The sequence below is a fragment of the Geotrypetes seraphini genome, chromosome 4 (assembly GCF_902459505.1).
Source record: "Geotrypetes seraphini chromosome 4, aGeoSer1.1, whole genome shotgun sequence".
Lineage (NCBI taxonomy): Eukaryota > Metazoa > Chordata > Amphibia > Gymnophiona > Dermophiidae > Geotrypetes > Geotrypetes seraphini.
The window spans coordinates 12,621-30,662 of record NC_047087.1 but is presented as its reverse complement, the minus strand read 5'-3'; the positions used below and the strand labels follow the sequence as shown (position 1 = coordinate 30,662).

The window sequence follows — 18,042 nt, the reverse complement described above, 5'->3', positions numbered from 1 at the left end:
TGGTTTTTTTTTTTTAAGTGAGGTTCTGGCAATGAGAACAAAACAGTTCACATTTGATGGAAAAATATAATTTATTTAAAGTTCATCATGGGATATATAATTGATACCAAGATCATTTAACTTGGTGTACAGAATTAAATTTTGCAACATAGTCTATATATATTAAGAAGCTTATTCTACTTATGAAAGCTCATTAAAGCATTTTGTGAGGTATAAAATCGTCCTCCCTTTGTGCGGGATAGAATTATAACCGGACGATTAATCGGCTGCACGTCACCAGCGCACGAAGTTTACGTAACATCTACCACCCTATGAGTGGTGATGACCAAAGGTAGCGTAAATGATCATATGGCAAACAGGTGAGCGATGACGTGGAGTCTAATGACTGAGCTTATAAAGTTCACGGTATTCGCCACTTTTGAGAATGCAACGTTGGAGTGAGGAGGTGTGACTGCGCTCGGTAATCTTTGCGATGCTGTAACCTTGGAGGGAAGAGGTTCCGCGCTACAGCGGGTAAGTTTTTAGATGCTGTTTTAAGATGTAAGCGGTTAGAATGAGTTTGAAAGTTTAAATTTAACTATAGTCGTTGCCTTCAGTATTCTTAAACCGAAGCTTTGTTTTAGCCATCTAAACCCGTACGGCCTTAAAAATCTGAGGTCCGTGTCTCTGCCGCTTGTAGTTTCTGTCGCTGACAGACCTGGATGAGATTTTTGCACTGACGATCCGTCTCTGCATAGGGAGGGAAAAGTGGTAGGATCCGTCAGCGCTAAAAATCTCAATCAAGGTCTGTCAGCGACAGAAACTACAAGCGCTACGGACACAGACCGACACGGACCTCAGACTTTTAAGGCCGTACGGGTTTAGATCCGTGAGGTCCGCGTTTTAGCCCTTCCCGTCCTTTACCTTCCGTGAAGCCCGGAAAAACTCGGCCTCGGCAGTGATTCAGCGACTTCCCCCGCGGCTCCCCTTCCGCGCTTTTCCGGGTGGATTACGGCAGAAACAGACACGAAAAGCGCGGAAGGGGAGCCGCGGGGGAAGTCGCTGAAACACTGCCGACAGTTCTTTTCAGGCTTCACGGAAGGTATAACTTGAATTAAATTAAAACAACCACAATGATTTAACTGATTAAAAAAACTTTAGAAGCGGTAGAATGATTTCAATTAAATGAAAAAGCAATTTAAGAAACGGTCTTAAAATCACGTTGCCAATAGATTCATTATTGTATTATGTACCATGTGGTACTATTAATGTCATAGGTTTTAAAAGTTATAAAAAATTTAATATGCACATTAAAAATTAGCACAGTTTTAATTAAAAGAGAAAATGAGATCTTTTTTTAATAAGATGTGATTTCAAATAATTTGTATTTTGTGAACACAATGATTTTTATTGCTGACTATAATTGATTGATAAATAGTTGATCTGGTAATTGATAGTATATTAAAAGTTGAAGCGTAACTCATACTAATCTAGCTTTTGATTATAAAGATTGCTATAATATAATTTGTTTATTCTAATTAGTGAATAAGAGGTTAACTAGTGAAGGAATAAGAGAACAAATTAAAAGCATACTTTTAAGTGCTTCAATTGAAGCACCAGATTGATCTAGCTTTTGATTATAAAGATCCCTATAACATAGGGGATTCAATTTACAAAGATGATTATGAATCAGTAATAAAGACATTAGTTTAAATCAAAATTTATATATTTTGTTACTATAATTCTATAGATTATATTGTGATGATTTAAATAGATACTTGACAAGCAATAAGAATGTTTAGAAATGTAATTGGAAATTTATTATAATACAGTATTAGAATTCTTGCAGTAACTAAAGTTTGAAGCGTTAACAATAAAATATTATGTTGCAAATAATGAGGGTACTTATCTTCTTTTTTTTCTATTTTTTTAAGGCTTCAATACCATGATTACAATTGAAATTATGTCTGAAATTTCCACCTTGGCTTTCATGAAAGCAGTAGCAGCTTGTGGATATTGCCATTGGCTGAGGAAGATGTCTTCAGTCGGCAGGGCTTGGGAGTCCACACTAGCTCAAGTATTTATAAATTGCACAAGGCAGGGAGAAACTTTGGTGCCCATCCACTAATTTAGGGCTCCAGTTCCTCCCCCAAATCAGCTATATAAGACTACACCACTGAATACAAAAATAATTGATTAGCATATCCCAAAGCTAACATTCCAGTTAATAAATTCAAAATAAAACAATTTTTTCTAGCTTGTCTGGATGTATTGTTTTTCTATCATCTTGGTCCCAGTTTCTCTTTTTGCGTTTAGTCCATTTTTTTTCTCCTTCTCTTGTAACATTCCATTTCCTTCTTATGCCTGTCTCTAATGTATTTTTTCCCCTTTCAGCTTAATTTTTTGCCTGTGTCCACTCAAATCTTGCCTTCTTTCTCACCCTTCTTCTTTTTAAATGTTCAGCTACTTCACAATTCTCCATCTTATCTCAGTCCCTAGCTCTCCCATTTCCCATCTCACTCTTTTCACAGCCTCCTTTTTACTGTTTTCTACTCCCCATTACCCCATTAATACCACTGTACTCGCTGCTCTTTCACTTATCTTGTCATCTCCCTTTTGACCTCATCCACATGGGTCACATCTCTCCTCAGGCTATAACTCCCTGTTCCTTTCTTTCTATTTTCTAGCATCTCTCTGCCTTCCATCCCCAGATCCAACTTTTCTCCCTTTCTCTTCCCAACTGCCCCATCCCATCTCTCCCCCTGCCGGCCTCCCTTCCCCAGGTCCACCATTTCTTCCTTTCTCTCTTCCTCCACACCATCCCAGGTCCAACTTCTCTCCCTTCAGACTATTACCCACCATCTCTATATTTTGGCCCCATAAGCTCTCCACCTCCCCCCAGCCCAATCTAGCAATTCTTTAATACCATCCCCCTCTGTACTTTAAAAAAAAAAAAAAAAAAGAAAGCCCAGTATGTTCTCCCCTCCTTCTCTCTGTGCCCATGCATCTACCTCACTCCTCTCCTACTCCCTCCCTTCTCTCTCTGCCTAACAGTTCTCTTCATCTCATGTGCACCATCTTTCCCTTTCTATTCTCTCCTGCATCTCTTTCCCTCACTCCCTCCATTCTTCCATATTAAGGCTCATGCTCCCCTCCCTCTTTCCCTTCATTCTGTGTCCCAAGTTCATGCCCCTCCTTCCTTCATCCTGTATGTGCTCCCTCCCTTAAGTCTCAACACATCCTCCTTCCTTATTTCCCTCACTTACTTATATATTTTGTTTGTTTTTTGTACTGCAGGGATTCCTAGAATGTGAGTTACCTGATCACTGAAAGGAGTCGACTGAAATTTTACAGGAAGGATGGCAGGTAAGAATTTCCAGTTGTTAAATTCAAATTAAAACAATTTTTTCTACCTTGTCTGGATGTTTTGTTTTTCCATCATCTCGGTCCTAGTTTCTTTTTGCATTTTGCCCATCTTTAACTAAGTCTGTTTCTAGTGTCTGCTGTCCATTTATTTTCTCTTCTCCTCTCATTCCATTGTTTTTCCATATGCCTATGTCCAATGTATTTTTCCCTTTCAGCTTTCTTAACTTTATTTTTTTGCTTCTTTCCACTCAAATCTTGCCTTTCTCACCCTTTTTAAATGTTCCGCTACCTCAGTTTTCCATCTTTTCTCCATCCCTAGCTCTTCCATTTCCCATCTCACTCTTTTCCCAGCCTCCTTTTTCCTGATCTCTACTCCCCATTACCATAATACCACTGTACTCACTGCTCATTTCTTGTCATCTCCCTTTTGACCTTATCTACATGGGTCACCACTTTCAGAATCCCCCTCCCTCTCCCCTCAGGCTGTAACTGCCTCTTTCTTTCCATCCCCTAGCATCTTATCCCAGCTCTTCCCTCCTGCCCTCCTATGGGTTCTACTCTGCTCCTCTATCCCCACAGTCCAATGTTTTTCTCTTCTGTTTTTCTTCCATTCCCCCTCCTTGATGCTGTATCTCTGCCTTCCATCCACAGACCTAACATTTCTCCCTCCCTCCCTTCCATCCCCGGATCCAACTTCTCTTCCTCTTCCCAAATGCCCTATCCCATCATTTCTCCTTCCTTCCCTTCCATCCCCGGATCCAACTTTTCTTCCTTCCTCTTCCCAAATGCCCCATCCCATCTCTCCCCCTGCCTGCATCCCTTCCCCAGGTCCACCATATCTCCCTTTCTATTCCCAACAGTTTTTCCTTGAAGTATCTTTCCCTCTTCCTCCACACCATCCCAGGTCCAATTTCTTTCCCTTAAGACTATTGCCCACCATCTCTCTCTGTTTCTGGCCCCATAAGCTCTCCCCCCCCCCCCTTCACAGCTAAAATAGCACTTCATTAATACCCTCCCCCTCTGTAATTAAAAAGAAAAAGTGCGGGAGGCTTCCTCGGCCCAGTATGTTCTCCCTTCTCTCCACGCTCATATCTCTACCTCACTCCTCTCCCCCGTGACCAATAATTCTTTCTTTGTCTGTCTTCATCATCTTTTCCTCACTCCCTCCATTCTTCCATATTATGGCTTGTGCACCCCTCACTCTTTCCTTTCATTGTGTGTTCCAAGTTCATGACCCTGTTTGTGCTCCCTCAAGTCCTAACACGTCCTTCCTTCCCTCACTTACATATTTAGTTTGTTTTGTACTGCAGGGATTCCTAGGATGCGAGTTACCTGATCACTGAAATTTTACAGGAAGGATGGCAGGTAAGAATTTCCTGACTCCCAAATGGTAAATTGGTTGGCAGTGATTGGTCAAGGAGAACTTTGGAGTTGAGAATCGAATTATACACAAGATGGAAGCCATGCAATTCAAAAGGGACCATGCTGCATTTTTAAAATAGGAAATTTTTAGAAGTGTAGTGCAGTGGTTAAAGCTACAGCTTCAGCATCCAGAGGCTTTGGGATCAAACCCACGCTGATCCTGATGACCCCTGGGCAAATCACTTAATCCCTCCATTGCCCAAGCTACATTAAATAGATTGAGGCCATTGGGACCGGGGGGATAGAAAGATACTACATGAGGTAGGGAGGGATAAAAGCTGGAAGGGTTTTGCTGCACAAGGGATGGGAGGGAGGGATAGAAAGGAAATAGGAAGAATTGGGGTGGAGAAGAAGGAAGAGATGATCATTGTGTATGGGAAAAATCTAGTGTCTTTTTTGGGCTCAAAATGAATGAGTCTTATTTTTGGGGAAACGCATTTCTTAAAAATGGATAGAAATGAATTGAAATATTTGAAAAGTGTTTATTGAAAAATTATTTATTTCTGAAGACAGGAATACTTGGAGGCTTTGAGCGGACTTGTCACAAGAACAGCCAGTGTGTATGAAAGACACATGGACCGATCCTGCACAGTGCTGGGAAAGATAAGTGTTTATCATAAGAGTATTAGGAACATTATATACTCGCACACAGTCCAATTACATTAGTGGGAATTTATTACTGAAGACAGGAATATTTGGAGGCTTTGGCTGAGCAGATTTTCCATAAGAACAGCAGTGGTCAACTTTAGGATGTTAACTACTTGTTGGTCTACCTTGGTGTTCACCACTGCCTTGGTGTACATCGCTTTGGGGGGGGGGGGTTGATCACCACCCTGGTGTACACTGCCTTGGTGTACATCGCTTTGGGGGGGGGGGGTTGATCACCACCCTGGTGTACACTGCCTTGGTGTACATCGCTTTGGGGGGGGGGTTGATCACCACCCTGGTGTACACTGCCTTGGTGTACATCGCTTTGGGGGGGGTTGATCACCACCCTGGTGTACACTGCCCTGGTGTACACCGCTATGGGGGGGGGTTGATCACCGCCCTGGTGTACACTGCCTTGGTGTACACCGCTATGGGGGGGTTGATCACTGCCCTGGTGTACACTGCCTTGGTGTACACCGCTATGGGGGGGTTGATCACTGCCCTGGTGTACACTGCCTTGGTGTACACCGCTATGGGGGGGTTGATCACCGCCCTGGTGTACACTGCCTTGGTGTAAACCGCTATGGGGGGGTTGATCACCGCCCTGGTGTACACCGCTATGGGGGGGTTGATCACCGCCCTGGTGTACACTGCCTTGGTGTACACCGCTATGGGGGGGTTGATCACCGCCCTGGTGTACACTGCCTTGGTATACACCGCTATGGGGGGTTGATCATCGCCTTGGTGTACACCGCTATGGGGGGTTGATCACTGCCCTGGTGTACACTGCCTTGGTGTGCACCGCTATGGGGGGTTGATCACTGCCCTGGTGTACACTGCCTTGGTGTACACCGCTATGGGGGGGGTTGATCACTGCCTTGGTGTACACTGCTATGGGGGGGTTGATCACTGCCCTGGTGTACACTGCCTTGGTATACACTGCTATGGGGGGGTTGATCACTGCCCTGGTGTACACTGCCTTGGTGTACACCGCTATGGGGGGGTTGATCACTGCCCTGGTGTACACTGCCTTGGTGTACACTGCTATGGGGGGGTTGATCACTGCCCTGGTGTACACTGCCTTGGTGTACACCGCTATGGGGGGGTTGATCACTGCCCTGGTGTACACTGCCCTGGTGTACACTGCTATGGGGGGGGTTGATCACTGCCTTGGTGTACACTGCTATGGGGGGGGTTGATCACTGCCCTGGTGTACACTGCCTTGGGGTGTGTTCACTTTGTGGTGGTCTACTCTAAAGTCCTAAACAGCTGTGTCGCAAGCGATCATAAAATTTCTTCCCACTAATGTAATTGGACTGCGTCCAGATTGTGTAGAAGAGGAGGTAGGGGAGTTCTAGAGGCCACAATCCGCTTATTCTGATCTCTCCCCCTCTCAAAATGAGGCGGTACTTTATCAACCTGAGTTGTAGATCATGAAATTGTAGCCTTAAATTTGTAATCTCATTATGCCTGGAATTAATGGTTATAGAAGAGTTGACATTTGAGCAAATAATTTGGGCATACATCCTGTCTAAGACTTGCGGTTGGCTGCACTGCCATATTGGAATATGGTGTTTCTTCTTTTTGTTAGGGTATGGATTCCATGGTTTCTTTTAACTTCATGTATGTATTCTGCCTAGGTCTTACGCAGGAAGACGAGGTGTTTTCTGTTTGACCTTTGTGGATTTCTGACAAGAGGATGCATGTCTGGCTTTGGCAGAAATGTAAAGGTAAGGAGGGAAGTGGCAAATATTTAATTTGTTTGTTATCCCCTCCTCCTAGTAGCTCTGAATGGGTTAGAAGCAAACATTCACAGTGGGATACAGTTAGACAGTCAAAAGATTTTACAGTGACTTAAGTAAAGGTTAAGAATGGAGAAGCTAGTGCAGAAAGGAAGGTGAGTTTAAGGGAGGCGATGGGGGTTGATTTGCAGTTGGAATTTTAGTTGAAGTGTCCTGGGATGGTCACATGTTTGTGGGAGATGGATAGCTCGCTGATGGAATTTGAGTAGGGATTCTAGGGCTTCTGCTCGGGAGCAGGGGGGTTCTGTAGAGTAGGATGAGGATGACTTTGTGCTTGTGGCAAATTCTAGGCCCTCTAGGGTGGGAATATTCACTAGGTAGTGAAATGGAGCGAGGGAATACGAGGTTCGGTGATGTGTCACCTCCCAAGGCTGTCAGTCCTTTTCTGATTCTTCATTTTAAATCTGTCTGCTTTTTTGGTCCATTATAAAAAGGAAAGAGCAGTGCAGGAATGACTGTTTCATTGTGTGAAGGTTGCATATGATAGGTATTCCCCTGTCCTTAATTCATTTTGAATCTTTACTATGAATTTCTTTATTTTAATTTTCCAATGAGTTTGACGCCAATTTGGTTTTTTTCACAGTGCACCTATCACTTGAATATTATACAAATGACCTGTCTTCACTTTTTGGATTCCTGGAAAAAGATCTGTGAAACTTGAGTGACATACCCGTCGACAATGCAAAAGTTAAGTGAAACTTATTATTTTTTTATGAGAATTGTTTGATTCTGTCTTTTAAATGCAAGTAACATTATTATGTAAACCATTTAGGTTTTCATCGCTATAGAAACGTTTAAAATATACAGCTAGCAGTCGGCTTCGCTTTAAATCGCGTCAACAGGTATAGTTCCATTGAAGTCGGTGTTCTTTAAACAGGCAATAGATATAATTAAAAAAATAAAGGAAAAGTTAATACCTTTTTTTATTGGACTTGCTCACTCACTTACTCACTAATTCGCTCAGTAAAATAAGTGATTATCTTATTTCCTTTATTGGTTTTTTTCTATCTATTGCTTATTTTAAGCAGATCGACTTCAATGGAACTATACCCGTCGATTCGATTTAAGGCGACGCTAACTTCTAGCTGTATATTTTAAAACTTTTTATAGCGATGAAAACTCAAACTGTATACATAACATTAGTTACATTTATAAAATAGAAGCAGACAAAGAAAATCAGCAATAGGAAGACAATAGCGCAAAGCGGCTTATATAAAGAATGATAAAGTTCCCAAAGGTCAAAGGCCTTTAAGTAGTTTCCTCAATTTCCCTTTAACCACATTTTCTGTAATATGTGATTTATACATATCTTATGTACCAAAGCCTTGTGCAGATCCATCCCAGCTTTAAGTTTTTTTTATTTTTTAAATTTTTGAGCTCTATTTGTATGAGGGTTTAGGACATAAGAAATTTATGAATCGGACAGAGGTGCTCTCGCTCACATGATATTACAGAAATGCAGTAGGAAAGAACTTAAACGCAATTGGTTGTAGTTTTTTCTAGATATTGATGTTTTTTGACTGCTAAGCCTTGGGAATTTTTTCATAATTGTACAAGCATTTCATGGCTTTCTTCCTAGTACTGATTTTTTTAAGGATCAATTCAGTTTTTTGGCTTCTGTATGTAACTTATATAATTTAAATTTTCCAATGAGTTTGACACCAGTTCTGTTTTTTTTTTTTTTCACAGCGCAGCTCTTATCACTTGAACGGTATAGAAATGAGCTGTCCTTACTTCTGGATTCCTGGCAAAAGATCTTCAAAACACAGCTTACATTGGTTCCTGTCGACAACCCAAAAGTTAAGTGAAACTTTATTTTTTTTTTTCTTTCGGCTCTTGGCCGAATTACACAATCGTTTGTACGAGCCACTTTGGGCTATTGTCTCGCTCATTTTCCTGAGGATTGTTTATTTGCTTCTGTTTTATAATTGTAAGTAACATTAAGTAAACCGTTTAGGTTTTCATCGCTATAGAAACGTCTAAAATATACAGCTAGCAGTCGGCTTCACTTTAAATCGCGTCAACAGGTATAGTTCCATTGAAGTCGGTGTTCTTTAAACAGGCAATAGATATAATTTAAAAAAATAAAGGAAAAGTTAATACCTTTTTTTATTGGACTTGCTCACTCACTTCTCACTAATTTGCTCAATAAAATAAGTGATTATCTTATTTCCTTTATTGGTTTTTTCTATCTATTGCTTATTTTAAGCAGATCGACTTCAATGGAACTATACCCGTCGATTCGATTTAAGGCGACGCTAACTTCTAGCTGTATATTTTAAAACTTTTTATAGCGATGAAAACTCAAACCGTATACATAATAACATTAGTTACATTTATAAAATAGAAGCAGACAAAGAAAATCCGCAATAGGAAGACAATAGCGCAAAGCGGCTTATATAAAGAATGAAAGTTCCCAAAGGTCAAAGGCTTTTAAGTAGTTTCCTCAATTTCCCTTTAACCACATTTTCTGTAATATGTGATTTATACATATCTTATGTACCAAAGCCTTGTGCAGATCCATCCCAGCTTTAAGTTTTTGTTTTTTAAATTTTTGAGCTCTATTTGTATGAGGGTTTAGGACATAAGAAATTTATGAATCGACAGAGGTGCTCTCGCTCACATGATATTACAGAAATGCAGTAGGAAAGAATTTAAAAGCAATTATTTGTTCTAGATATTGACGATTTTTTACTTTTAAGCCTTGGGAATTTTTTCATAATTGTACAAGCATTTTATGGCTATCTTCCTAGTACTGATACTTTAAGGATGTACTTTTTTTTTTTTTTTTTTTTTTGCTTCTGTATATAATTTATGTAATTTAAATTTTCCAATTTGTTTGACACTGGTTCTGTTTTTTTTTTTCACAGCGCACCTCTATCACTTGAACGGTATAGAAATGAGATGTCCTTTATTTCTGGATTCCTGGAAAAATCTTACACGGCTTACGTCGGTTCCTGTTGACAACCCAAAAGCTAAGTGAAACTTTATTTTTTGCTTCAGCTCTTGGCTGAATTACACAATCATTTGTACGAGGCTATTGTCTCACTCTTGCTTATTTTCCTGAGGATTGTTTGTTTGCTTCTGTTTTATAATTGTAAGTAACATTATTAAAGTAAACCGTTTAGGTTTTCATCGCTATAGAAACATTTAAAATATACAGCTAGAAGTCTGCTTCGCTTTAAATCGCGTCAACAGGTATAGTTCCATTGAAGTCGGTGTTCTTTAAACAGGCAATAGATATAATTAAAAAAATAAAGGAAAAGTTAATACCTTTTTTTATTGGACTTGCTCACTCACTTACTCACTAATTCGCTCAGTAAAATAAGTGATTATCTTATTTCCTTTATTGGTTTTTTTCTATCTATTGCTTATTTTAAGCAGACCGACTTCAATGGAACTATACCCATGGACTCGATTTAAAGCGACGCTAATTTCTAGCTGTATATTTTAAAACTTTCTATAGTGATGAGAATTTAGACAGTTTACATAATAATGTTACTTACATTTACAGAATAGAAGTAAATAGACAATCATCAGGAAAATCAGCAATAGGAAGACACTAGTCCAAAGCGGCTTGTACAAAGAATGATGAAAATTCTCAAAGGTCAAAAAGGCCTTTAAGTAGTTTCCTCAATTTCTTTTCACCCACATTTCTGTAATATGTGATTTATATGTCTCTTATGTACCAATGTCTTGTGCAGATCCATCCCAGCTTTAAGGTTTTTGTTTTTTTTTTGGCTCTTTTTGAGCTATCTGCATGAGGTTTCACTATACAAGAGAAGTAAAAATCGGGCAGAAGCTGTTGCTCACATATCATATTACACTAATGGGGTAGGAAACAACTTAAGTGCAATTGTTTATAGTTGCCTTTTTCTAGATATTGATGCTTCTTGACTATTGACCTTTGGGAATTTTTTTTATAATTTGTACAAGCCTTATTTTCCTACTGCTGGTTTTGTTTTTTTAGGATCAATTGTAGGTTTGTTTGGTTCTGTTTTTTATAAATTGATGTATAATATGTAAATTGTTTAGATTTTAATGAGTATAGAAATTTTAAAAATATATGGCTAGAAGCTAGCTTGGCTTTAAATTGAGTCAACATGTATATTTCTATTAAAGTCTTTAAATGGGCAATAGATGGAAATAAAGGAAATAACGCAAAACTTTTTTTATTGAGCGAGTAAGTGAGTAAAGTGAGTGAGTGAGTCCAGTAAAAAAGGGGTTGTCTTATTTCCTTTATTTCTATCGCCTATTTAAAGAAGATTAATTTTAATGGAAATATACCTGTTGACTCAATTTAGAGCCAAGCTAGCCTCTAGTCTTATATTTTATTGCATTTTAAGTAGTTTCCGAAGGTCTCCTGTTACAAAACCACGATAGCAGTTTTTAGCTCAAGGAGCCGCACCAAACAGCTTGAGCCGCTCCCGACGCTCATTGAGTTTGTATGAGTGTCGGGAGCAGCGCAGGCCATTCGGCACAGCTCCCCCACGCTAGAAACCGTTATCGCAATTTGCCGCCTTCACCACATTTCTGTAATATATTTCAGCAAGAGAACCTCTGTCTCATTTATACATTTTTGTTATGTACTGAAGTCTCGTGCAGATAGAGCCCAAAAATATAAATAAACTTAAAGCTGGGGTGGATCCGCACAAGACTTCAGTACATAAATGTATTAACCGGGCAGAGGCTCTCTTAGAAATGCAGTGAAAGGCAAATTGAGGAAGCTACTTAAAACGCAATTGTTCATAGTTGGCCTTTTTCTAGATATTGTCGCTTCATGATACTACTGACCAGGGTGTCCAACCTGCGGCCCCGGTTGAGGGCGACGCAGCGTTTTCCTCCACTCCCACCCCCCCCTGGTGTTTACCATCACTCTTCCATCTCGCTGCAGCATTTGCACGGCCCCAGAAACTTTTTTCGTCCAATGCGGCCCAGGGAAGCTTAAAGGTTGGACACTCCTGATTTTCACTATTGTTTGTACAAGCCTCTTGGCTACTGTCTTATTGCTTGTTTTTGTTTTTTATAAATTTATGTATGTATTATGTAAATCGTTGAGGTTTTCATTACTATGGAAATTTTATTAAAGTATATGGCTATAGGATAGAGGTATAGTTCCATTAAAATCAGTCTTCTTTAAATAGGCGATGGATAGAAATGAAGGAAATAACGCAAGACCTTTTTTATTGAGCGAGTAAGTGAGTAAAGTGAGTGAGCGAGTCCAGTAAAAAAGGGGTTGCCTTATTTCCTTTATTTCCATCTATTGCCTATTTAAAGTAGATTGATTGTAATGGAACTATACCTGTTGAGTCGATTTTAAAGCCAAGCTAGATTATAGCCATATACTTGTGTTAAATTTCCATAGCGATGAAAAACTGCTAACAATTGCCTTTAAGTCATTTCTTCAATTTGCTTCAATTTTGCCTTTTCACCACATTTCTGTAATAAGATACGTGAGCAAGAGCCCCTGCCCAATTTATACATTTTATGTACCGAAGCCTCATGTAGATCCATCCTAGCTTTAAGTCGGTATTTTTTAAAAATTTTTGAGATCTATCCACATGAGGCTTCAGTACATTAGAGATGTATAAATCGGGTAGAGGCTTTCTTAGTTACCTATCGTATTATAGAAATGAGGTAGGAGTCCACTTAAACGCAATTGTTTAGTTTCTTTTTTTCTGCTGTTTCGGGAACTTGTTCATCATTGTTTGTACAAACCTTTTTTGGGTAGTGCTGATTTTCCAGAGGATCGTTTGGTTCTGTTTAATTTAAACTGTTTAGATTTTCACCACTATAGAAATTTCTAAAATACACGGTTAGAAGTTAGCTTGGCTTTAAATCAAGTCAACAGGTATTTCCATGAAAGTCAGTCTTCCTTAAATAGGCAATAGATAGAAATGAATGCAATAACGCAAGACCTTTTTTATTGAGCAAGTAAGTGAGTAAAGTGAGTGAGCGAGTCCAGTAAAAAAGGGGTTGCCTTATTTCCTTTATTTCTATATGGTCTGTTTGAAGAAGACTGACTTTAATGGAATTATACCCGTTGACTCGATTTGAAGCCAAGTTAGCTTCTAGCCATATTTTATTGCATTTTAAGTACGTTCCTAAGGACTCTTTTTACAAAACTGCAGTTGTAATTTTGTAAAATAGGGGGTAAATTTTGCCTTTATCGCCACAATTCTGTAATATAATATGAGAGCCTTTGCCCAACATACATTTTTTATGTATTGAATCCTTGTGCAGATCCACTGCAGCTAATCTTTATATATTTTGGCTGTATCTGCACGAGGCTTTCTCTGAAATACGATCGTATTACAGAAATGTGGTAGGAATCTACTTTAAATGCAATCGTCTAGTTTTTACAAGCCTCTTTTGGCTATTATCTTTTTTTCTGAAGATGGTTTGCATCTGTTTTATAAACTTATGTATGTAACATGTAAACTATTTAGGTTTTAATCGCTATAGACATTTTTAAAATCGGTCTTTAAATAGGCAGTAGATAAACAAACAAGGAAATAAGGCAAAACCTTTTTATTGGGCTCGCTCGCTCACTAACTTACTAACTCGCTCAGTAAAAAAAGTGTTATCTTAGTTCCTCTTATCTATTTATTTAAAAACTGAGTTTAACTATCTGTTAGAGATTAAATTTCTATAGCAATAAAAACCTAAACGGTTTACATAATGTTACATAAATTTATAACTAGAATTGGCTAAACCCCCTTTAAACCTGAGATGAAAGTCTGAAAATATAATATTTGCTGAGAAGACACCGGGGTAGAGATCAAAGACATCAGTATGAGCCCGCCATAAATCGTGGAAACCTCTGGCTCGGGTCTAAATGAGAATTGCCTCATACATCAGTCTATAATCGTCTCCCGTGAACAAAATAGTTAAATTTCCAAGTGAGAAAATACAGGCTTAACACTCAGGAAGAAGGGGGAGGTAAAGACACCACAAACAAATACCCCTTCAAAGACTAAACCAACACAATAACTACAATAAGTAATAATAAATAAGGAAAGTATGTGAATGGCAATCGGTGATTTACACATGCAAGATTCTAAATATTAAATTTTAACAATACATACATAGACATTGACATTAATAAATAAATACATATTATTCAATAAAATTAGTGCAAAATATCTAATAAATAATTCTCACTGAATAAATATGAAATCGTATACAAATATATAAAAGCAATGTATGAAAGAATTGTGCAAATATAAGAAAGGACCCTGAACTTAATTACTATAAAGAGATTATATACTCATGAAAAGTGCCTGTGCAAAAGTTCCTGTCTAAGATAGCAGCCAATTCTAATTAAAAACCTTAAACATCCACTAAAAGTAAAGTGCAAATGCTGAAAAAGAACACTAAAGTACAAGTAATACCACTCATAACAGGACTGCAACAGCTACTAAAGCACCAACACTGCAAAATATTACCGGGGTCCCAAACCATTACTAACCCCCAAACACATACATACACACACTACACCACTCAAACGATATACATATCGCCACTCGACAGAACTCCGTTTCACGTCTTCATCAGGAGTGGGATACAAATAAATTGATGACCCAGTGGAAAGACAGACAACAAATTTCTCAGGAAATCGGTCAAAAGTCATGAAAAAATGAAAATGAACGGCGTGTACGAATCAAACAACGCTAGCGTTGTTTGATTTGTACACGCCGTTCATTTTCATTTTTTCATGACTTTTGACCGATTTCCTGAGATTTGTTGTCTATCTTTCCATTGGGGCATCAATTTATTTTTCATGACTTGCATCAATTTATTTTTTCATGACTTGACCGATTTCCTGAGAGATTTGTTGTCTTTCCACTGGGTCATCAATTTATTTGTATCCCGCTCCTGATGAAGACGCGAAACAGAGCTCTGTCGAGTGGCGATATGTATATGGTTTGAGTGGTGTAGTGTGTGTATGTTTGGGGGTTAGTAATGGTTTGGGACCCCAGTAATATTTTGCAGTGTTGGTGCTTTAGTAACTGTTGCAATCCTGTTATGAGTGGTATTACTTGTACTTTAGTGTTTCAGCATTTGCACTTTAGCAGTTGCACTTTACTTAGTGGATGTTTAAGGTTTTTAATTAGAATTGGCTGCTATCTTAGACAGGAACTTTTGCACAGGCACTTTTCATGAGTATATAATCTCTTTATAGTAATTAAGTTCTCAGGGACTTTCTTATATTTACACAATTCTTTCATACATTGCTTTTATATATTTGTATAAGATTTCATATTTATTCAGTGAATTATTTATTAGATATTTTGCACTAATTTTATTGGATAATATGTATTTATTTATTAATGTCAATGTCTATGTATGTATTGTTAAAATTTAATATTTAGAATCTCGCATGTGTAAATCACTGATTGCCATTCACATAGTTTCCTTATTTATTATTACTTATTGTAGTTGTGTTGGTTTAGTCTTTGAAGGGGTATTTGATGTCTTTACCTCCTTCCTGAGTGTTAAGCCTGTATTTTCTCACTTGGAAATATAACTATTTTGTTCACGGGAGACGATCATAGACTATGATGTATGAGGCAATTCTCATTTAGACCCGAGCCAGAGCTTTCCACGATTTATGGCGGGCTCATACTGATGTCTTTGATCTCTACTCTGGTGTCTTCTCAGCAAATATTATATTTTCAGACTCATCTCAGGTTTAAAGGGGGTTTAGCCAATTCTAGCAGTACTTTGACTAAGTTTCTATTGGCTATACAATTTAAGAGGGTTTTCTCTGGATGACATAAATTTATAAAACAGAAGGGAAATCCTTGGGGAGAATCAGCAATAGGAAGCAAAGGCAACTACAAAATGTTTTCCAAAGTTTGCCTTTCACCACACTTCTCTAATACAATATGTCTGCGATAGAGCCTTTGCATAATTTATATATTTTGTTATGTCTTGAAGTTTTGCAGATAGTCAAAAATATAAAATTTAAAGCTGGGGCGGATTTAGGACACAAGAGAGGCAAATTTAGGAAACTACTTAAAAGGCAATTGTTCCTTTGCTTCCCACTGCTGATTTGTTGGGTTGTTTGTTTTTTTTTGGAGGACGGTTTGCATTCTGTTATAAATTTATGTATGAAATAATGCAGAACCTTTTTTATTGAGCGAATTAGAGCGAGCGAGTCCAATAAAAAAGGTACGCCTTATATCTTTGTTTCTAGCTATTGCCTTTTTAAATAACATAAGGTAGTCATTTTAACATTTTATACTTTTTTATTGAATATAATTCTAAAACGCTGACACCATCTTTTTGTCTTACAGATAAGCATGCGGGAGTATTGTGGGTAAGCATCCCTCTTTCATTTTACCTCTGCTCAACTTTTTATATCTTTCTTTAATTGAACATAGTTCTAAATTCTATAACGCCGACACTGTCTTTTTGTCTTGCAGATAAGCAGCATGCGGGAGTATTTCGGGTAAGCATTTTCAGTTTCCTTTGACCTTTGTCTTTACTCTTTTTTTTGTATTGTCTTTGTTAATTTTAATTGTTTTCTGTGCAGGAACCTACTGAAGCTTCTCAGGTAAATGTCATTTGAATAAAATGAAATGTATCGTGTGCACACAGGAAAACAAAGTTAAAGGAACTTCTCCGTTTGTAGGTTTTCTTGCAGTGGCTAGAATTAGAGGAGGAAGTCTTGAAGCAGTTGATGCTGGACTGCAGCTCTGGAAGCATCCATGCAGAATACACCAGAACCAGACTCAGCAGAAAGTCTGTTTTCCTTTTTTTAGTGTGTAACCAATAAAAGTTTGCCTCGTGTCTGTTTTTTTTTCTTCTCCACCTTTTGCAGCTTTCTCTCCTTAACTTTTTTGTCTTTTGCTCTTCAACTTTTGTATTTTGTCTCTTTGCCTTCAAGTTTGGCTTCTTTGCCTTCAAGTTTTAAAATCTAAATCCCCCACAGACAGACAGTCCTGGAGGATTAATATCAAGTCCAACAATTCTGAACTAAAAAAAGCAAGGAAGAACTACTACGGTAACAATCTCCAGATCCAACAACCAAAGTAATACTTTAACATCTGGTGCTCCATATCCTCCAAAAATGACTCCATAGTCCCCTCCTCCACCTGCTGACAATTTAGCAAAATTTTCAACGAAAGTCACTACCTTATGATTATCGTTCCCACCAACACCCTCCTACAACTCTCTGTGCCCACCGACTCTAACCGTACACTAACCATCGCCAACCATATCATAGTAGACAGATCCTGGACCGCCTTTGAGCTCATATCCAATTCCCAGGTTGCTAAACTCTGCCTCAAGTTGAAATCCTGCAACTGTACCTTGGACCCTTTCATCTCCTAGCTATATGAAAAAATTCCCACACAAGCCATCATCTCTCACCAAACTTATAAATTCTGCCCTACTTTCGGGCCTATTTTCTGCTGAAATGGGACACATCGCCTTATCCCCACTACTGAAAAGCTGATCTAGACCCCTCCACACCATCCAGCTAGTGCCCAATAGCAAACATCCCTCTCCTGACCAAGATGCTGGAGTCCATCTCTACCCAACTCTCATCCTATCTTGAGATTCTCCATTCTCCTACCCTACCAACATGGCTTCAGCACCAAATCCCTACTGGCCTCATTAATCTCAAAGGTCCAACAACTTCACTCTTGCAATAAGTTTGCTGTTCTTCAATTTGACCTTTCTGCAGGTTTCAACATTGTCCATCATGATATACTAATTATCCAACTCTCTGAAATTGGCATAAACTCAACAGTCTTAGATTGGTTCTGAAAATTCTTATGTTCCCTCTCCTACTCTGACCTCTATCCCTGATTCT

The 18,042-nt window shown here is 38.6% G+C and overlaps 1 long non-coding RNA gene across 2 annotated transcripts; it reads left to right on the top strand.

Annotated features, from left to right (window-relative positions):
- Positions 1 to 431: 431 nt before the first annotated feature.
- On the top strand, positions 432 to 5,499 carry LOC117358933. 2 transcript variants are annotated; one of them, XR_004539124.1, is made up of 5 exons: positions 432 to 513; positions 1,914 to 2,056; positions 3,277 to 3,345; positions 4,656 to 4,710; positions 5,277 to 5,499. It is a non-coding gene; the product is annotated as an uncharacterized LOC117358933 (long non-coding RNA). The 2 variants fall into 2 exon arrangements; XR_004539123.1 differs by lacking the exons at positions 3,277 to 3,345; positions 4,656 to 4,710; positions 5,277 to 5,499 and having other exon boundaries at positions 1,914 to 2,313.
- Positions 5,500 to 18,042: the final 12,543 nt, after the last annotated feature.